We start from the raw sequence: 23,174 nt of genomic DNA on the forward strand, positions 1-23,174 counted from the left end.
ACTAATTAGCACGAACAGCTTGTAACGTACAGTGGCAAGTGTAATTTTTCTAAGTATAATGGAGAGAGATAAAAACTCCTCCCTATGTTCCTGGATGTCAAATTACCATGCTTAGCATTTCTGTACAGTATTTCCTATCTAGCCAGAAACCCTGCATCCTGTGCAAGCTAGGCAGACAACTGGAGGGGACCTGAAATACGGTTGCTTCCCGTTTCCCTTTCCAGTGTCACATAAACTAGTGGTTGGTATGCCCCGAAAGCCAAGAGTCTCCTCTTTTGTATGGTACCAGTCGTGAGTCTCTGGGACACCCAGAACCAGAGATATTAGTACGCAAAGTGGACCCATTTTCCCATTGACTATAATGGGCCCGTTAATTCAGACCCATCATGGGTTCCGACGCTTGCCATGAGCCTTGTGGGGGTCACAGAAACTTGGGGTTGGTACCCTCCAGTAGCTAATTGTCTCCCCTTCCATACCAACCTAGCGATGAAGGCTCACACCTCCCACGCTGAGAGTCCCAAAGTGCCAACCTTTTTTTTTATATGTTCCCATGACATTCACTTTATTATTATTTTTTCTTTGTTATACATTCAATGAAAGGGTGCACACAGGTTTCACATAAATCAAAGTAAATCTGCAGCAGCGATTCATTCCGCTATATACAAATACACAGCGGTAATGAGTATAAATTAGTGTATTCCGACGCAACTAACTGAGTAACACAGTACTGTAGATCGTCGGCATTTGTGTATTGTACCTAACCTGAACTCCCTCCCTGTCCACTGCATGACCTGTGCAGGCTCCCAGGGGGGAAGGGCGATGGGGGTATGGAGAGGCGGTGGAAAATACCGTGCTCTTGAAATACAAGTATTAGCGTCCGAGTCCCCTAAGGCATAAACCAACACCAATGGGAAGGAAGTGCCAACCTTTTTTTTAATGTGCTCCTGTAACATTCACTTTATTATTATTTTTTTCTTTGTTATACATTCAATGGAAGGGTGCACACAGGTTTCACATAAATCAGAGTGGGCGGGGGATTTTCCTACATACAGTAGTATACTGTTGCACATGTCTTGTAACCTGATCAGAACTCCCTCCCTGTCTACTGCATGTACTTTGCAGGCTCCCAGGGGGGAAAGGGAAAGTGGGATGGGGGTAGGGCGTGGCAGTGGAAAATACCTTGTTCAAAGAAAAGGCATAATCAAAACCATGGGGAACTTTACGGTGTATCGTTATGTGCAAAGACCTCACTTATCCCTATCACCCCTGTGTATTTTAGCTAGGGAATTCTGACGCTCCTTCAGCATTGCCCCGTAGCCTGCAAAATCTGTGCTGTTACTTGCTCCATAGCCGAGTGCCTCCATGTAGCTAGGAGTCACAGGCGGTAGCCATTTCAATTGAGTTTGCCCTGCTATAGAATTGTATGTGTACCGTACAGTGCATAGAACCTTGACAGTAGAAACTCTCCTGCAGCTTTGCCCTGCTTTATGTAAAACTTGTGTTTTGTCAGTTTGCTATGCGATCGAGCCCGGTGTAACGTAATGTGCATAGACCTCACTTATCTCTATCGCCCCTGTGTATTTTGGCTAGGGGTTCGTGACGCTCCTTCAGCATTGCACCGTAGCCTGCAAAACTTATACCATCTCTCACTCCATATCCGAGCGCTGCCTGCCACATGGTGGGGGTTCAGGGGCAGTGGCCATTTTGCCAGTGTGCTATGCGATCGAGTCCGGTGTACCGCAATGTGCATAGACCTCACTTATTCCTATCGCCCCTGTGTTTTTTAGCTAGGGGATTGTGACGATCCTTCAGCATTGCCCCATAGCCTGCAAAATCTGGACTGCTATTTGCTCTGTTGCCTAGGGCCTCCATGGGGCAAGGAGTCATAGGTGGTAGCCATTTCTATTGAGTCTACCCTGCTACAGAATTGTATGTGTACTGTACGGAGCATAGAACCTCAACAGTAAAACCGCTCCTGCAGCTTTGCCCTGGTTTATGTGAATAAAAATAATAATAAGGTGTCTGAAAAAAACTAACATGCATTTGTACTTTAGGAATCGAACCCGGGACTATGAGTATAGGAAGCGGAACACTTCACCACTTCGCCGCAGACAGATGAATAAATCCATTGGGTTTGATTATGCTGTAATGGCTATGGGATTAGGACGCTAACACACTGTACAAAATTCCTAATCTCAAGAGGCAATAGTGAACTTCTAACATGTCCATTTGCGACAGTATACACTACTGGTTTTATGTTGTTTTGTCTGCGGGACTTGGATGCTCACATATTCATAAAGTACTGTAGATGGATCATATACTGTATGCTGTACTATTTGCATCTGTACCGTATATACTGTATTAAATAACGCAGCATAATGAGTATTTACTGTATTAAATAATGCAGCGTAAAAAGTATTTACTGTATGCAGTGTAATGAGACGCCTTAGTAAAGTAGTCCTAATTATATATTTCAGTATTGTATTTTACGGGAGACCACACGCATGCGCAGTGGTGATTGTAAAAAGCGACATCTGGTGGATGATCACAGGTATTACATGTAAAGGTAACGCCAAACGCTCTCCGTGGGATTAGGTACGCCTCTCTGTGACTAGGCGCGCCTCCCTACACCCCGGGACGCTGCGTATGCTCGATCGGGACAAACGCCTCAGCCAGTCAAGATAAAGGTGGCTACATCTGTATGTCAAGACAACATAATTTCCTTAGTTCCTGTGTCACAACAGGAAAAAGGGTTTTATTCAAGCCTGTTTGTAGTGCCGAAACCGGATGGCTCGGTCAGACCGATTTTAAACCTAAAGACTCTGAACCTTTATTTGAAAAGGTTCAAATTCAAAATGTAATCTCTGAGAGTGGTGATCTCCAGCTTGGAGAAAAAGGAATTTTCTGGTATTGATGGACATCAAAGATGCTTATTTACATGTTCCCATCTACCCGCAGCATCAGGCATACCTGAGGTTTGCGGTTCAGGACTGCTACTACCAGTTCCAAACATTGCCTTTCGGGCTCTCCACATCTCCGAGAATATTCACCAAGGTGATGGCGGAGATGATGGTTCTTCTTCACAAGAAAGGAATCAAAGTCATCCAATACTTGGACAACCTCCTCATAAAAGCGAGATCCAGGGAGAAACTAGTGCAGAACATTGCACTTTCCCTTATAGTGCTTTAACAGCACGGTTGAATCATAAACCTTCCAAAATCACAATTGGAACCCACAATGAGGTTATCATTTCTGGGAATGATACTGGACACGGAAGCACAGAAAGTATTCCTACTGGTGGAAAAGGCTCTGGAGATCCAGAGGATGGTCAAACAAGTTTTAAAACCAGCATGCATATTGATTCATCAGTGCATCCGCCTGCTAAGGAAGATGGTAGTGGCCTACGAGGCTCTACAATTTGGCCGATTCCACGCCAGGGTGTTCTAATGGGACCTACTGGACAAGTGGTCCGGATCGCACCTACACATGCACCGGAGGATAATCCTGTCAACAAAAGCCAGAATTTCACTCTTGTGGTGGCTTAAAAGTTCTCACCTCCTGGAGGGACGCAGGTTCGGGATTCAGACTTGGATCCTGGTGACCACAGATGCAAGCCTCCGAGGTTGGAGAGCAGTCACACAAGGGGAAAGCTTCCAAGGATGATGCTCAAGTCAAGAAGTACTCCTTCACATAAACATTCTGGAATTGAGAGCTGTGTACAACAGCCTTCATCAAGCGGCACACCTTCTTCAAGATCGTCCCATACAGATCCAGTCAGAAAATGTAACGGCAGCAGCTTACATAAACCACCAGGGCGGAACAAAAAAACAGAGCGGCAATGGCAGAGGTGACAAAAATACTCCTCTGGGCAGAAAGACATGCAAAACTCTGTCGTCAATTTTCATTCCGGGAGTGGACAACTGGGAAGCAGACTTCCTCAGCAGACATGATCTCCATCCAGGAGAATGTGGCCTCCACCCAGAAGTCTTTGCAGAGGTAGCAGATCATTGGGGCATTCCTCAAGTAGATATGATGGCATCATGTCTCAACAAGAAGCTTCAGAAATATTGTTCCAGGTCGAGAGACCCACAAGCAATAGCAATGGATGCACTGGTGACCCAGTGGGTGTTTGAGTCCGTGTATCTGTTCCCTCCACTTCCTCTAATACCAAAAGTTCTCAAGATCATCAGAAGAACAAGGGTTCGAGCAATTCTCATTACTCCAGACTGGCCAAGGAGGGCTTGGTATCCAGTTCTTCAGGAGTTGTTACTGGAAGATCCTCAGCCTTATCCCCGTCGCGAGGACCTGCTTCAGCAGGGGCCGTTTGTTTATCAAGACTTACCGCGGCTGCGTTTGACGGCATGGCTGTTGAGCGCCAGATCCTAGCCCGTAAGGGTATTCCCAATGAAGTCATTGCCACACTTATTCTGGCCAGGAAAGGGGTAACGTCCAAACATTACCATCGTATTTGGAGAAAATATGTATCTTGGTGTGAATCCAAGAAGTCTCCTGCGGTGGAGTTTAAATTATGACATCTTCTCCTATTTCTACAGGCGGGTGTGGATGCTGGCTTGAGATTAGGGTCTATCAAGGTCCAAATTTTGGCCTTGTCCATTTTCTTTCAGAAACAGTTGGCTTCCCTTCCTGAAGTCCAGACATTCGTGAAGGGGGTTCTGCGCATCCAACCTCCCTTTGTGCCTCCTGCGGCGCCATGGGATCTTAATGTGGTATTGCAGTTTCTTAAATCGGACTGGTTTGAGCCTCTACAAGAGGTAGAGTTGAAGTTTCTCACTTGGAAAGTGGTCATGCTGTTGGCCTTGGCCTCAGGCAGATGAGTGTCTGAATTAGGGGCTCTGTCACACAAGAGTCCTTATTTGATTTTTCATGAACATAGAGCTGAACTGCGGACGTGTCAGCATTTTCTTCCAAAGGTTGAGTCTTATTTCCATATCAACCAACCTGTGGTGGTGCCAGTGGCTTCCAACACCTCAGCCGTTTCAAAGTCCTTGGATGTCGTCAGAGCGTTGAGGACTTATGTTGCAAGAACGGCTCGGATAAGGAAAACAAAATCTTTGTTTGTCCTCTATGACCCCGACAAGATTGGGGGTCCTGCTTCTAAGCAGACTATTGTGCATTGGATCAGAAGTACCATTCAGCACGCTTATTCCACGGCAGGATTGGCATTACCGAGTTCGGTAAAGGCCCACTCTACAAGGAAAGTGTGTTCTTCCTGGGCGGCTGCCCGGGGTGTCTCGGCATTGCAGATTTGCCGAGCAGCTACTTGGTCAGGGGCAACCACGTTTGCTAAGTTTTACAGGTTTGACACCTTGGCTGCTGATGACCTTCAGTTTGGTCAGTCAGTTCTACAGGAACATTAGCACTTTCCCGCCCTTACTGGGAGCTTTGGTACATCCCCATGGCACTAAAATGAACCCCAGCATCCTCTAGGACATAAGAGAAGATAGGATTTTAATTATCTACCGGTAAATCCTTTTCTCGTAGTCCGTAGAGGATGCTGGGCGCCCGCCCAGTGCTCATTTTTCCTGCAGAATTACATTTTATCTTTTTACACAGGTTCTCATGTGGTAAGATGTTCACAGCTGTTGCGTTATGCATTCACGTTATCATGGGTTATGTTGAAAACCATGTTAGGCGGCATGTTTTGTATGGTGTGAGCTGGTGTGAATCTTGCCACTAGTTTAATGTAAATTCTTCTCTCGAAGTTGTCCATCTCCTCGGGCACAGTTCCTATACTGGGGTCTGGAGGAGGGGCATAGAGTGAGGAGCCAGTTCACACTGCTAAAAAGTCTTAAGGTACCGAAGACTCCTGCGGAACCATCTATACCCCATGGTACTAAAATGGACCCCAGCATCCTCTACGGACTACGAGAAAAGGATTTACCGGTAGGTAATTACAATCCTATTTTTCTGCACTGAAGAGCCTGGCAACACAAAAAGGCTCAGAGATCCATGGAAGACAACAGTGGTTGATGATCACAGGATCCTTGCCATTGTAAAGAAAAAACACAACATCCAGCCAAATGAAGGACACTCTGAGGTAGGAATATTATTATGCATAATTGTTGACATTATCTCTAATATGTACTGTGTATCATAGAATAAAAATTGCTTCAATTGTAATTCTTAGTTCACAGACTTTTGATTAAGTTGTCTCACTATAAATGTTAATGTATTTTGCACTGTAGTCTGCCACCAAAACTTTAGTGGTCCTGAACATGCAGTGTATAAATTTGGAACTAATGCATTATGTTTCATTCTACACTACAACGTTTGGAGTACCAACTGAAATGTAATTCTCATCATTGAAGCACAAAGTAACTGACAACGTTGAGGACCATAGTTGCAGTGTTTGGCCAAAGAAACTTATTGCATCAGATGAAAGACACATCATGCTTGCTTCCATTGAATATCGGAAGATGTCCAGCAGTGCCAAAAGCTCAGAACTGTCAGAAACCAGTGGGACTCAGGTACACCCATCTACTGTTCAGAGAAGTCTGGGCAGAAGTGGTGTTCATGGAAGATTTGCAACCAAAAGCCATATTGTCAATGTGGAAACAAAGCCAAGCAAATCAGCTATTCATGAAAACAAAGGACCTGGGGTGCAGAACAATGGCAGCAGGTGCTCTGGACTGATAAGTCAAAATGTGAACTATTTGGCTGTAACAGAAGGCAGTTTATTCACCAAAGTACAGGAGAGTGGTACAATAATGAGTATCTGCAGGCAACAGTGAAGCATGGTGGAGGTTCCTTGCAAGTTTGGGGCTGCACTTCAGCAAATGTAGTTGGGGATTTGGTCAGCATTAATGGTGTACTCAATGCAAGAAATACAGGCAGGTACTTATCCATCATGCAATATCATCAGGGAGGCATCTGATTGGCTCCAAATTTATTCCCTGATCTCAACATCATCAAATCTGTCTGAGATTACATGAAGAGACAGAAGGATTTGAGCTTGAGCAACCCGACATCCACATAAAATCTGTGGTTAATTCTCCAAGATGTTTGGAATGACCTCCCTGCTGAGTTACTTCAAAAACAGTGCACAAGTGTACCTAGAAGAATTTATGCTGTTTTGAAGGCAAAGGATGGTCACACCAAATATTTATTTGATTTAAATTTCTATTCTGTTTATTCACTTTTCATTTTGTTAACTTCTAAAAATAAACAATGGACAAATTTATTTTTGAAAGCATTTGTACTTTGCACATCTGCCTAAAACTTTTTTGAACAGTACTGTATATTTTTTTCTGTTTTTGAACTTGGAACTGCATTTTTTCCTATGAAGCTGCAACTGCCATGTCTCTAAAAAAATCCATGTGAAAGTTTATGTGATAGAGTAGGACTTGCAGTGAAATGGGGTCCCGTGTAGTGGACTGCAAGCTTACATGCATTGTACAATTCATAAACCAAAACCCCATTGTTTATCTAGTTCTATATTAAAGCATTAAGGTGAATGAAACTGCTAAGGAGAGTGCATGGTTTTTTGTATATGTATATTTTAGTTAGGTGGTCACAGCTCACTGCACCCCAACCTAAGGGTGTGGATAGGGTTACCACCTCATCCCTTTAATTCTGGACACATATTAATTACACAGGTTCTGTAGCTGATTAAAAACAGGTGAAATGGAGCCTTGAAGTCAAACAGCCACAGAACCTGTGTAATTAATATTTGTCCAGAATTAAAGGGATGAGGCGGTAACCCTAGGTGGGGACTACGTGAGTGCTCCCCTCTCCAGGGAATGGCAAGTGCAGTGGATTCCCATATGTGTATAATAGGGTTAATTTTTCATTGGCTCATTTATGATCATATCTCTCTCTTATGCACCCCTAAGCTCATTTACCTTTAACCTGGGTCAGCTGCTGTTTAGGTGTGTTGGTGACTGTCTCACTTTGAAAGTCAGAAGTCAGTTGGCAGGTGAGCTTTAAACCAGGTAAGCAAATGTGTGAAGTTGTGTTGGTGACTGCCTTACCTTTTAAAAGCCATAAGTGTGGCAGGTAAGCTTTAAACCAGCAGAAACAAATTGTGAGATATTCCGCACAAGACCCCTCCTTCCCAAAAATTTTACCAAGAGGGTAAATATGGTTTCATATATGAAAGGAGGTTAAACTTCAAAAAATGACCAAATGCCTCTTTTTTTTCATGAATAATCATGTAAATTACTTATGCATTAATGAGGATTGGTGTTGCTCCCCTGAGTCAGATTATTACCAATAGTAGGAAAATGAGAAAAGAAGACTGTTTGGGGGGCACTTATATATATATATATATATCCAAGCAGATCCCGCACTCTCATCTCAACAGTTCCAATATGGCAGGTGCTCCCAATAGACCCCAATTGGGTCCACTTGAAATAGCAACAGTTCAACAAGGTGGAGGGTGCACTCTCGTGAAGACAAAGATCAGTCCATAGTTTTCTAAGATCAAAGGTTTATTGCTGTCGTCAGAAAAGCCTTGGTGTCAACGTTTCGGTTTGATGACTAACCTTTTTCAAGACCGGCAATACATCATAGTAATGTGTATAACAGATATTATAGGCATGTAATATGTGTAGAACAAAAAACAAAAATGAATATTTAAATACTCCGCCTCCCAGGCCATATGGCAAAAAACAAGAAATATATAGAGAGTGAAAAAAAGCTAGTGAGAAGACATCCCTATCAAAAACCAGTACCAAATAATTCCAAATGGCATCGTTAGTGAAGTTATCATATGAGTCTAACAAAACACCACCTTCACCATATGAATCACCATGTCATCACCTCTTACAAAGTCCAACTCACCTGATATCAATTAGTCCAACCATAACATACAGGGAAGGACAAAGGAAAGGTAGCCATTGGAGACGTCAATATATAGACAGTGTCACATGTTCAGATAGTGACATATACTTAAGATGGCAATATATAATTATCCAAATATTACAGACAGGACCCCTCAGCCAAGCCATATCAAGCCACTGCTTCAGTAGCTCTCATAGGACATACCTGTTAATCAGACAGCATATACTTAGATACAGCAACCAGGGCATTCAGGTAGCATATAGCCGATTACCTCAATCTATGCAGACATAAAATACCCATCACTAAATATTAAATAATGTAAAGCTGTAAGGAGTATCAGAGCCAGTGCTTACTTACAGGACTCCTGATGCAGTCCATCTCTCCTGGGCTGTATACCTGCCATCAGCTGCTGGATGCCTTTTAAATCCCCCTGACTGGAAGTACCCGGAACTCATGGGTGCATCACCAAACAAGCCTCCCTCCAAGTCACATTTCTAGAACAAGGGCCCAGAGCACCTAACAATCAATACACACACATATTTTACTGATGCTGTCACACCCGCACCACAGCGGGGCCAGTGTCAGACAAGCGCCGCTGTAGTAGCTCCATAATCCGCCGCGTTCCACTCTAGCTACTTAACAATCCTTTTCTTGGTAGGACGTTAACCCCTTGAAGTTGAACCCGATGGTTATTCCAGGCGATTGGGGTCCTGAATTGTAGCTAGAGTGGAACGCATGTAGTGACACTTCCGGCCTGGTGGCATGCACACTTTTCCCGGTTTGGCCAGTTGGTAACCAGCCTCCTTCCGGCCGGGTGGAACGCATGAACTTCCTGCCCGGCGGCGGCGGATTCGGGAGCTACTACAGTGGCGCTTGTCAAAATCAAAATCAAAAATAGACAAACCATATATACACACATGAATCAATTACAATACAAAATTTGTATCCAATATTACAAGCACTTTAAATGCATGTCACAATATAGCTAGTCTAAATTGATTAGTTCAATAAACCACGGACATAACTTGAAATGCGTAAGCATAACTCAGCCACTAACATCTTATTAAAATTATAAGCGTCCAGATTTAGGAAAATATTTCCAACCCTTATAGGACAATGATGATAAGTGTATGTATCTTTTTACTGGAACACTTAGAAATTAGCCCCTCCTTGATTCTAAAAAAAGCACCTCGGTCTCTAGTACAAAGATAATTGTATAAATACCATGATGCAGGTTCTTTGAGGAAAATGTATCAAGATACAAAGTAAGCATTATATATTTTTCTTCCATATGTTGGTAATTCCTGACACTGTGAATCAATTTGTATCAGAATAACAAACCCTTTTTATAGATGGCAACAGAATCAGCTACACTAATAATTGCACTCTCCCTCCCAGTCGCTGTAAATGAGAACAATCTTAAGCCGTTCACTATTATTGGTGCATGATCATAGAAATGGATAACCTAATAGTATTAATAACCAATACCTGAAATCAGTCTATTAAATCTGTGTATTAAATCTGTGTCATACATTCGTCGTTAATATTTTGCATATTGTAATCAGACTAGTATATACACTGAACACCTTTGAATTTAGAAAATGGAAAAAAGGAGGTTTATTTGAAAAGCTGGCCCACCGATCCTATTGCTGCCCACTTCTGCTGTCACACCGTCATGAGCTCCGTTGCATATGTGGAGTCAGCGGACGATGGATGAGTGAGCGGCAGACATGGAATCAACCAGGTCGGAAGGAAGACAGATTAGCCATACTGCTTTCCCTGTTAGAGCGGCTGTGACACCCTGGTATCATTAGACATTGCAGAGCATCCCTCCACAATCATGGGATGAGAGCTGGCTTGAAAGAATTTTTTTACCTGTACCCGAGTCTGCCCGGAGGAGAAAAGGAGCATGGAAAGCTAATTGGTCCATGGACTTCACATCATTAGCAACATAATTTGGTGCGGATAACGCATTTCTCCCGAAGGCTTGTTCACATCACTGCACAACTCAGCGTGAGTTGTGCAGTGATGTGAACAAGCCTTCGGGAATGGGGACAACCAAATTTTTGTAGACAAATAATGTTCATTACAATGGGCCAGAGTTACAATTTTCCTTAGCATTATTGGAACTTGTCGTTATCAGAAATTATTTTTATCATGACAGGGATTTTTACCTCTAGTTATCAGGGTGTGCGATGGGGTCCAATGTGGCCCCATTGTATGCCAACACCTTCATGTTTGGGATTGAGCAGGACATCTATTTTCAAACTCATCGGTTGCTAATAACATCAGAGCGTTCTATAGATATATAGATGGTTTTTTCATAGTCTGGAGGGGCACTGAAAGTACATTTAGTCAATTGATTAATGATCACAATGCCACTGACAGTCCCGTAAAATTCACGTTTTCTATGGATAGTAAAGCGGTGAATATTTTGGACGTTACAATTGTTATAACAGGTAGTCAATTTCAGTCTTCTTTATTTTGTAAACCGACTGATAGAAATAACCTATTGCTGGCCTCAAGTGCACATCCCCATCCTTTAAAGGATGCGCTTCTTTATTCACAGTTTCTAAGGGCTCTTAGAATATGTAGTAATAGAGAGGATGGTTGATGCTATGTATCTGAAGTTTATTGAGAGAGGTTACTGTGTTTCTAATATTGATATACAGAAAAATAAAGCTTTGTCTGTCCCACAACAGCAATTGTTAGAGGTTAAATCTAAAAACAAGAAACGTCACATTTGGGTTAACAAATATAATCATATGATTGTGTCCATTAATCGGAAGGCTAAGCGACTGTGGCCAGTGTTGTCTTCCGACAAGGATTTACCTCTACAAGAGACCCTGTTAATGTCCTGTTATCGCAGGGGGAAGAACATTAAGGACTATGTAGTCCGCACTGATATTACCAACCTTGGTAAACCTAAATTGTTTTTGGGACAATGACATAAAAGGTGCTTCAAAATGCCCCAGTTGTACTACATGTGGCTTTTTACAGACTGGTTCAGTTTTTTTTCATCCTTACTCAGGAGCTACATTTTTCATCCGTCACTTTTTGACTTGTACTAGTCAATTTGTAGTCTATAATTTAACATGCCCCTGTGCTAAAATGTACTGTATGTAGGCAAAACAGATTGCCAGTTTAAAGTTTGTATGGCTCAGCGTCAGTATGCCATTCACCTAGCGCTGGCCTCAGAGACCAGTGAACAACCGGTGGCCAGGCATTTTGCCGTGACCAAACATAGCCTGTCCACATTAAGATATTTTTGTGAGGTGAGGCGTTATATTGGTACGGGTTTCATAGCCCCTTGTAACATGGTCCGGTTCCTATAACTTTGAAGGGTGTAAATTTATTCTATTGAAATATTGTACTGTGAAGTAAGCTGGTGTAGCTATACTGTAGGTAGAAGTTGTCAGACTTGCCCCTTAGGTGATAAAGGGGTTGTCAATATAATTCTTGTGTATACTTTACAGCAAATTATATTGAGCATATGTACCTCCAGTAACTCTCTGATGTTCTATTTTTTGGGGTTTGGTATATATGTATATATTGTTTGTCAAGGTAAGTGTATTTTATTGATGGTATCAAGTGTTTGTCTCGTGTAAGTGTTTTGATGTAAAGTTATTTTTTTGTAGAGAGGCTGTTATGTAAATTAGTCAGCGCTGATGTCTTCTCCAGGCACTGGGGCACTCATGACTGGAAGCGGGATGGATGGAAGTGCCAAGTTAATAAAGGTGGCACTGAAACATAATCATACCAGCCTATGAGTGTCATGGTGTATGTGCTCAGGAGTGCCACACTTGGAGAGAGTATAACTACAGATTGTGTGAGGGCACCCGGCAATATTCGTACATGGAGAGCCGGACCACAAGTGGATATATAAATATATATATATATATATATATATATATAAAATACAATCCCCTGCAACAAGCTGCGACTATCAGTTCTGGCATCTGATGTGACTTCCACCACGGCGCCGGTGCTGCATTGGCACTATGGAGGATGGCAGGAGATCTTGTTATTGCGAGGGTAGGTGGAGTACATACCCACAGGTGAGATAATTGCTCTGCATATATTTATTTGCTCTAAGTTACCATTAGTGTTACACAATCTTTGGCACCGAAACAGCGACGGGAATTATGGAGGTGTGTCTCCCATGTTGTACTGTGCTGTAGACGGATGCATGTAAAGTATACTAATATGCTACTGTAACTTGAGCACTTTTTCCTGAGTGTGGTATAATAGATAGACAGTGTCTAGTTAGACAGTCAATAGATAGACACCACATTTTAGACAATCAAAAGCTCGACAGGGTAAAAAGGTCGACAGGGTCAAAAGGTAGACATTAAAAAAGAAGACAGTACAAAAGTTTGACAGGGTCAAAAGGTAGACAGGGTCAAAAGGTCGACATAAAATGATAGACACCAACAGTAGAAAGGCATCCCCTTGCGGGGCTTGTTTCACTTGCTGTCCTTCGGATTCGGTGGCTCGCTGTGCTCGCCTCAAGGTTTATAGTGAACTCTATGCAGTCAGGGATAGAGATGGTATGAAAAAGTCCAAAAACATGTAAAAAAATGTTTTAAACCCCTGTGTATGCCTTTTTGTGTCGATCATCTGCAGGTCGACCTTTTGACCAAATGTCTGTCTAACATATGGTGTCTATCTATTGACTGTCTAACTAGACTTTATCTATCTCTCTATCTCTCTATCTATCATCCGGATACACTTTTTTCTGGAAAATGTCTAGCTGCAATGCTGCTGAAGACATTTTTGCCTGTTTATCTCTAGATCTGGCACCCTCCTGTTATCTGGATATGAGTGTGATTCCTGCTGCAATATATATATATATATATATATATATATATATATATAAAACCTCCTCAAAAAGGTGGCACTCAGAGGCTGTATCAATGGTGAAAACTTCCAGTGCTTTATTTCAACGTTTCGGGGGTCAAGCCCCCGTCTTCAGGAAAACACACTACAACGTTGTAGACAGTGTGTTTTCCTGAAGACGGGGGCTTGACCCCCAAAACGTTGAAATAAAGCACTGGAAGTTTTCACCATTGATACAGCCTCTGAGTGCCGCCTGTTTGAGGAGGTTATAGAAGGGTACCCATTCCCTGAGGAGGGCACCGGAGCCAGGACCCAGTGGGAGAGGAGAGGAGAGTGCCGGATCAGTTTGAGGAGTATATATATATATATATATATATATAAAACCTTATCACGCGCTTCAAAGAGCAGCACCTCACGGTACAACCCCTGTTAGTGGGAACGGCAAAAATGTAGACAAGAAAGCACTGTAACCCAGAGGGCGCTAGAACGTAAAAAACAATTGTCCGTAATAGAGTCCATGTAAAATTAGAAATGCAGATATCCAAATGCTTTCAGCCGTATTTCAATCGGACTTGATTAAAATCCCAGCCTGGGCTGGATATTCTGATATCTTTTGGATCAGATGCTTGATTGTGCTCAGCCGGGTATTTTTCCTAAAAGATACCCTCTCACCAAAGGAATGTAGACACCCAAAACAGTCTTTGATTAGTAAAATTCTGATGTTTATTTCTAACATCCAACATAAAATATAGAATGTATATTAATTTTCACATTATAAACAAGGTGTATTTATAGGAACAACCAGATTACATTGAGACAATTTTAGTATTAGTAAATACCAATGGTGACGGAGAAGACAAAATAGCTTCACTGGCCGATTAGATTTGTGTGGTATATAATCTAAATATAGAGATTAATATGTCACAAAACTCCAATAATTTATTTTTATTCCCCAAATAATAAATTTTTTACAAGGAAGATTTTATCTTAAACTTTGTACATACCCCAATGTTGTAGTTATTTTTACAAAGGGAAAAATAGTAGTCTCTATTTATAACCACTGGTCAGACACATCTCAAGGGATCAGGAGGCACCTATATGTAATGGTTACTCCCATTAGACACATATATATCCATATAAAAATATGATTAGATATACATAATCAACTTTTTCTCTCCATACAGCGTTATTAGAATGAACCATTTTCAACCTAGACTGTTTACATAAACAATCAATCTCTTAACAACAGTGATTGATTATTAGATAACAATAATTTGAAGATTTTAATTTTTTTAGATAGAACCAAAAATATAATAAAATACAACCTTCAAGACAATAGGGACTTAGTTCAGGAATTTCCAAATTAGTATATACTTACATATAGCAGTGTGTACCCGCAGTGATCCTAACACTTCAGTGTCTGCAGTGCAAGTGAAAGCATACTGCCCTTGCCAGATATTTATAGTTCAAGGACTATGACATCATTTCCTACCTGTGAAATGTGGGTGATTACACCAATAAAGCTATTACCTGGTGATTTCTATCTCCATAATAAAAGGAGCCTTCCCTAAATGTACTTAGTAAAAATGGTGTTTAATGCCTTATTTACACTTCGTTTTACTTAAGTTCCAAGCGTGAAATGTGCCCAAAAATGATTGTGGGGTCCCGGCTGGTACCGGACTTCCGGGAGACTGAGTAGGTGGAACGCATATCTGCGTTCCACCAACACCTGTGTGGCCTTAGATGAATGAAGCCCAAGTCCGCACTCCCACAAGTGGGACTTCCGGGTCTTGCGTCCTGGTGGAACGCACACTGTATTCCACCAGACGCTCATTGCGTCCAGACACTTCCCACTGTTACTTCTGGATTCAGCACCTCAGTGGAACGCATTCTGTGTTCCACCTGACGTATTCTATTCATTAGAATTTAGTTTTAGTGTGTCACAAATAATATTTAATATTTAATCTCCTATAGAACTACCAAACATATTTCAATGCTGATAGTGATAAATAAAGTGCAACCAATGTTATGATATAAATAGTGCATTTTATACATGTATAGCTTTTTAATAGATTACATATTAATAATGAAATGCTTTGGTGTATATGCATAATTTTAAATTCAAATATATGACTTCACACAAGAGTGCATCTAATAAATTTATATTAATTTAGTTTTATTTGTATTTAAAACTCATTAGTATAATGTAAAAATTTTAGTGTATAATTATTTACTTTAAACTAATAGACAATCAAATGGTTCTACTGTATGTTAGAATACCAATCAAATGGTTATTGATTACGACTATAGGTGTGCCAAAAACTTACTACGTCATATCCCCTGTAAGATTTGGGTCACTAATAGTCAATGAAATTCCAAAACCGTCCCTATTGTTTACAAAAGCACAAAATGAAATATTTATGTGCGATTGGAATGTTTCCCTAGATGCTTGTTCAGCCAAGCTTGTTGGTTTAATAATCACAGAATGTAAGAAGGAAATGGTTAAATTAGAAGAGGAGTTGAGTAAACTAGAAACATTTATGGCTAAGTTTGAGACTAGTGAGGAATTCAAAAAGGATGTTAATGACCTCCAGTATAAGTTGGATAGTCTGGAAAATTATATTGTGAACAGAAAACAACACAAATTTATCAGTGACAAAAATATTATGTGAATGGCAAAGTACATAATTGGAATGACAATGAGTCTCCAGTAAGAAATAGGATCCATAAGAATAATTTTAATGAGGAAATTAAGGATACATATAGACAACCGAGAGATTGCTAAAGAGATAATAAGGCAGGTTGGAAACAAGTTAGTTATAAAACCAGAAGTTCCTTCCATTATTCTCCACATTATATATCTTATGGAGATAGGAATAAGATTTCAAAGAAACCTCAAAGGGGCATATAAAATTCGAACACAGGTTTTAGAAAGAGAGTACCCTCGTACCATAATCAGTACGAGGTTTTGAGGTCTCCATCACCAAATGTATTTCATACCCATTTCTATTGAGGAAAGGAAAAAATTCCCCCTCCCACATTCACAATGGAGTGAGGAACTCCATACCCGTCTGGATTCCCCACAAGAAATCAAATGAGGTTATCGTTCAGGAGGAGAGGAAAGAAAGGGGGGATAAAACTCCCCGCAAAAAAAGAGGGCATTGTTTCATCCCCAAGAGAATACCAAACAGGGATCATTAACAATGCGCAGATGGTATTATCCACCCAACAAAGATCAGTTCTGAACAAGGGACTAAAATTCGCCCCGGAAAATCGGGTGAATAAATTCGACCTTTTTATAGATCTGAATAAATATATTAGAACTTAACGGTCCAACGTCATTTAAAAAAAAAACTATTCTGGATTCTCAGTCGGTACAGAAGAGAAGACCCTTGGTTTCTGCACCCTCAAAATTCTACCCAGTGGAATCCAAAGGAAGCCACCTGGATATTTTTTATAATATAGTGAGATAGGATTTTAGAAAGATAAAAATCAAACCGAAATTTCAAAATGCCAATCTTAACGATTCAGAGAAATGAGCCATTTCACAATTAAAAAAGAATGATAAGTTGATTATAAAATCAGCAGATAAGGGTGGAGCTGTAGTATTACAAGATATGGAAACATATCTTGCAGAAGCTTTAAGGAATCTTAATGAGTCTTTGTTTGCTGAAAAAGTGGATCCTAATAAGAGGAGAGCGTTTATAAGAATTTTGATGCCAAAAGGCATTGATAAATAAATAAAAATGCAAAAACAATTATTTGTGAATTAAAGGTTAGCAGAGAATTAAACAAGATGTGGAATTGGAAGATTTAGAAGTTGTTCTAACACTTCTGCTGTTTGTGGTCAAAGGTCACATCATTACTGCACCTGATACTCCCAAGAGGTCACCCTACTGGGTACTAATCAGGCTTGTCAACGCTTAGCTTCCAAGATCGGATGAGATTGGGCATTGCTGCTGAAATATGGCAGTAAAAGGAACACTAGGACACAAATGAGAGATTGTAACAAATGATGAGCAACATAGGGTACTTCTGCTGTCCAGTTTCTAGCGCAGATTCTCTGTTACTGCGAGCATTGCAGAGAGTGGTCTCGCATCTGGATGAGAGGGTACTGAGATATGAGTAAGGTAAGTAAAGAATAGTATAATCACAAAAGGTCAGAAGTTGACAGGCTATTATGCTAAGTCAAAAAGACCATGAAGTTAATAAGTGAATAAAAAAAGGAAAAACAAACTCAGACTGCATGGTGATAGCTATGAGTTCCCAAATAGGTGCAGGGTCCTGTTATGCAGGAAAAATGCTAAGAAAACATATGCATTTTATGGGAAAAAAACAAAACAAAGCAAAAACCAAAAAATATTTTTAGAGCAGATTTGCAATTAGGAATCAAGTTTGCAAACAAAGAAAAAACAGTGTTGGTTATATATCAATATTAAATAACATGATAATAGGAGTCCCAGTGGGCACATACAATACCAGGAGATACCAATGAAGTGATCTGAACTAAGGAAAGTTCAGCATCACCGAGCACAGACGGACCGTTTCACCAGGGTGGCTTGTTCACTGTGTCAGGGCATTAGGGAAGGCTGCCGTATTTAAGATAAAGGGGGGAGGAGACAGAGGAGGCTTGACGTCATTCTGGATACAGATTGGTTGGAGACCGGAAGTCCATAGTGACATCATCTCCGTTTTGAAAGGATTATACTGATAAATAAATAATTCTAATAACTGACGCCTGTTCTTACACATAGAGTGTGAAGTCATATAGAGGTGACTGCCATAGGATTAGATCGTTCAAATGGTCTGCATAAGATGAACCCGCGATCACGTCTGACCGGAAGTGTCGTCTTTAGCCGGAAGTCACGTGGTCGCGTGTGTTCGGGAATTCACGTCTGGCCCGGAGTGACGTCAATCCGGAAGTCGTGTCTTCGATTACACTGTGTATCCTAGGTTGCTAGGTAACTGTTGTTAGGTGACCAGGTACGCGGAAAAGTTCCTATCAAGGCTGATAGCGATGTGATACGTTCGTGCAGGTTAATAGATTAACTGATTGCCATAGTAGTATCTGGGCAAGGGGGTTTACTTGTAAAACCTAGCGTCTTTCTGGACGTACACCAGCGACAACATGTGCTCAACCTTCCCTCATATTTGAGGGACACCACTGATGTACTTCAAAAATTACATGACATCAAATTGGATGCTAACCACCTTTTGGTTACCCTCGATGTTGAATCCTTATACACCAGCATCAATCATCAGGTGGGCCTACGAGCAGTGCAGTATTTCCTTGATATGGCCGATGACAGCGATTTTCACAAATTTCTGATTGAACTTCTGGAATTCGTACTAACTCGTAACTACTTTACCTTCAACGACCATTTTTTCCTTCAGACCCGGGGCACAGCGATGGGCGCCGCCTGTGCCCCCACTTACGCCAACCTTTATTTAGGCTGGTGGGAAAGATAAATTGTTATGCATCCTGACAATGACAAATTTACTCGACACATTGTAGCTTGGTGGCGCTACATCGATGATATCATCCTGATCTGGGAAGGCGATGAGAAACTACTATTATCTTTCATTGAAGCATTAAACTGTAATAACATCAACCTCAAGCTCACACATCATATCAGCACCAATCAAGTATCTTTTTTGGATCTCAATATATACAAAGCCTCGGATGGTCTCATACAAACTGAACTGTATCGCAAAACCACAGCCACCAATAGTCTTCTTCATCAAACTAGTTCACATTTTCCACCCACCATCACAAATATCCCCAAAGGGGAGTTTTTGCGCCTTAAAAGGAACTGCTCAGATCTCAATACCTTCAGTCTGAAGAGTAACGAACTCACCTCAAGATTACTAGAACGAGGCTACAGCCATCGCTCTATCAAAAGAGCTAGATGGCATACTAATCAAATCTCAAGGGACACCCTGATTTTCCCTAACAAGAAATTTGCCAATCCATCTGAACAAGATAACACCCTAAGATTTGTGTGAACCTTTTGTAAGGAGTGGAAGATGATTAAAGAATCCATTGACAAACATTGGTCAATTCTACACTTGGATGAGGATCTTTCCAAGACTATAGGACAGAAGGTATCCATGAGCTGGAGACGGTCCAGAAATCTCAAGGACAGACTGACCAGTAGCCACTTCATGAAGAATCCAAAGAAAAATACTACTCTCAAAGGTTCCTTTCCCTGCGGAAATTGCAAAGCATGTTCACATATGACCAAAATGTCCACCATACGGGACCGTTATGATAACTTACTCACCATTGAACAATTTATCAACTGCAATGCTATTGGTGTTGTGTACTGCATCCACTGCAGTTGCGACATGAAATATGTGGGCATTACTACAAGAGCCCTCAAACAACGCATCCTAGAACATGTTGGATCTGTGAGGAACGCCTCAATTGATCTCTCAAAACATAACAAATTGACCTCTGTCGCACGGCACTTCCATTACCACCACGGGAGTAACCCGAATGACTTGAAAGCCTTTGGATTAGAGAAAATCAGCTTGGGAATACGTGGTGGTGACCTCATGAAAGAGCTACTGAGACATGAATCTGAATGGACTTTCAAACTGGATTGCCTAGCACCTAAAGGCATGAATGAATACATAAACTATGCGGCTTTTCTTTAAAATTTCCTACACACCTTATTCACTAATCAACACACACATCACTTATCACTTTTTCATTCTTCCATAACATTTAACCCCTTTTCACCCTTTCCAAATTAATTTTTTTTTCCCCCAACCCCCTCTCCCCCCTTACTTCCCCGCCCCCTGTTTCTCACACCTAGCCATCATCACTAGTATCCTTCATTACTTATCAACACTCTCCTTTACCACATACACTTACCCATCACTCCCTCTTTCCCTTTTTCACACAGCCCCCTAGGACCCCACCAATCCATATCACTTTCACTTCCACACCTTATTTTCCGCATTTCCAACATGTCACCATTATCTCCTACTTTCTAAATTTATTTTTCATTGAACCCCCCCACAACTAATTTTACTCTCACGTTTGGGGAACCTATACATTAACCCCACAGCCCAATTATGGCAGGCTGTTTAAATTTATTTTATCATAACAATATTTGACGATTCCCCACCTTAAAGCCGCATTTGCTGCAGTCCTTTGCTATACTTATAATTATACCTACTTATTATTATTCCGTTAACCATACTTATGTCCCCCTTTTCTCAGATTTTATCGTCTTCTCAGATTCATCTTTTGTTATTGTTTAACATTAATCACCAAAACCTTAATTAATTAGTGTTTTTCCCATTTCCCTTTATATTCTGCTTCCTGGAGCTTTAATATTCCTGTTCATTTTTTCAGTGACTCTTAATTGATTTAAGCCCTGAGGATCCGATGCATCTATATATACTATACATTTGCTGCAGTCCTTTGCTATACTTATAATTATACCTACTTATTATTATTCCGTTAACCATACTTATGTCCCCCTTTTCTCAGATTTTATAGTTTTCTCAGATTCATCTTTTTGTTATTGTTTAAACATCAGTCACCAAAACCTTAATTAATTAGTGTTTTCCCATTTCCCTTTATATTCTGCTTCCTGGAGTTTTAATATTTCTGTTCATTTTTTCAGTGACTCTTAATTGATTTAAGCCCTGAGGATCCGCTGCATCTATATATACTATGGCAATCAGTTAATCTATTAACCTGCACGAACGTATCACATCGCTATCAGCCTTGATAGGAACTTTTCCGCGTACCTGGTCACCTAACAACAGTTACCTAGCAACCTAGGATACACAGTGTAATCGAAGACACGACTTCCGGAATGACGTCACTCCGGGCCAGACGTGAATTCCCGAACACACGCGACCACGTGACTTCCGGCTAAAGACTACACTTCCGGTCAGACGTGATCGCGCGATCATCTTATGCAGACCATTTGAACGATCTAATCCTATGGCAGTCACCTCTATATGACTTCACACTCTATGTGTAAGAACAGGCGTCAGTTATTAGAATTATTTATTTATCAGTATAATCCTTTCAAAACGGAGATGATGTCACTATGGACTTCCGGTCTCCAACCAATCTGTATCCAGAATGACGTCAAGCCTCCTCTGTCTCCTCCCCCCTTTATCTTAAATACGGCAGCCTTCCCTAATGCCCTGACACAGTGAACAAGCCACCCTGGTGAAACGGTCCGTCTGTGCTCGGTGATGCTGAACTTTCCTTAGTTCAGATCACTTCATTGGTATCTCCTGGTATTGTATGTGCCCACTGGGACTCCTATTATCATGTTATTTAATATTGATATATAACCAACACTGTTTTTTCTTTGTTTGCAAACTTGATTCCTAATTGCAAATCTGCTCTAAAAATATTTTTTGGTTTTTGTTTTGTTTTGTTTTTTCCCCATAAAATGCATATGTTTTCTTAGCATTTTTCCTGCATAACAGGACCCTGCACCTATTTGGGAACTCATAGCTATCACCATGCAGTCTGAGTTTGTTTTTCCTTTTTTTATTCACTTATTAACTTCATGGTCTTTTTGACTTAGCATAATAGCCTGTCAACTTCTGACCTTTTGTGATTATACTATATCACCATCAACCCTTTTTCTTTTCAATAGGTGAGCCTAACCTACCTCTCTCATCCACTGTCCGCTCTAAATTTATAAGACAGTGGACAGCAGAAGGCGGGGTCCCCTCCCTATTCTTTACTTACCTTACACATATCTCAGTACCCTCTCATCCAGATGCGAGACCACTCTCTGCAATGCTCGCAGTAACAGAGAATCTGCGCTAGAAACTGGACAGCAGAAGTACCCTATGTTGCTCATCATTTGTTACACTCTCTCATTTGTGTCCTAGTGTTCCTTTTACTGCTATATTTCAGCAGCAACGCCCAATCTCATCCGATCTTGGAAGCTAAGTGTTGACAAGCCTGATTAGTACCCAGTAGGGTGACCTCTTGGGAATATCAGGGGCAGTAATGATGTGACCTTTGACCACAAACTGCAGAAGTGTTAGAGCAACTTCTAAATCTTCCAATTCCACATCTTGTTTAATTCTCTGCTAACCTTTAATTCACAAATAATTGTTTTTGCATTTTTATTTATTTATCAATGCCTTTTGGCATCAAAATTCTTATAAACGCTCCCCTCTTATTAGGTTCCACTTTTTCAGCAAACAAATACTCTCCCAGGAGATTACCATTAGTCATTTGACATCTCAATTATGAATTATACTTTTGTGCCATTTATCTATATTTATGAGACATTTAGATCGGTATTTACCTACCATTATCATTATTGCGATTATACCTATAGGTCTTTTACCTGTACCTTTAATATTTTTTTTTTTTGATCAACTTAGGCACAAATTTGTTGTTTTTCTATATATTTTTCCCCACAGGTGCTCCTAATCTCGTATCAGGTTTATCCTGATTCCTATTTAGTGAGTTTGTCAATTAAGTTTGACCCTTAACAGCACATTATCCACTTTTTTCTCATGTGGATTGTTTG

General features: G+C 40.8%; 2 pseudogenes; one reads left to right on the forward strand and one right to left on the reverse strand.

Annotated features, from left to right (window-relative positions):
• Positions 1–17,500: 17,500 nt before the first annotated feature.
• On the reverse strand, positions 17,501–17,619 carry LOC134970497 (5S ribosomal RNA; annotated as a pseudogene).
• A 4,908-nt stretch (positions 17,620–22,527) lies between these two features.
• On the forward strand, positions 22,528–22,646 carry LOC134970437 (5S ribosomal RNA; annotated as a pseudogene).
• The last annotated feature ends 528 nt before the right edge of the window (positions 22,647–23,174 follow it).

Source organism: Pseudophryne corroboree, chromosome 11 (assembly GCF_028390025.1).
Source record: "Pseudophryne corroboree isolate aPseCor3 chromosome 11, aPseCor3.hap2, whole genome shotgun sequence".
NCBI lineage: Eukaryota > Metazoa > Chordata > Amphibia > Anura > Myobatrachidae > Pseudophryne > Pseudophryne corroboree.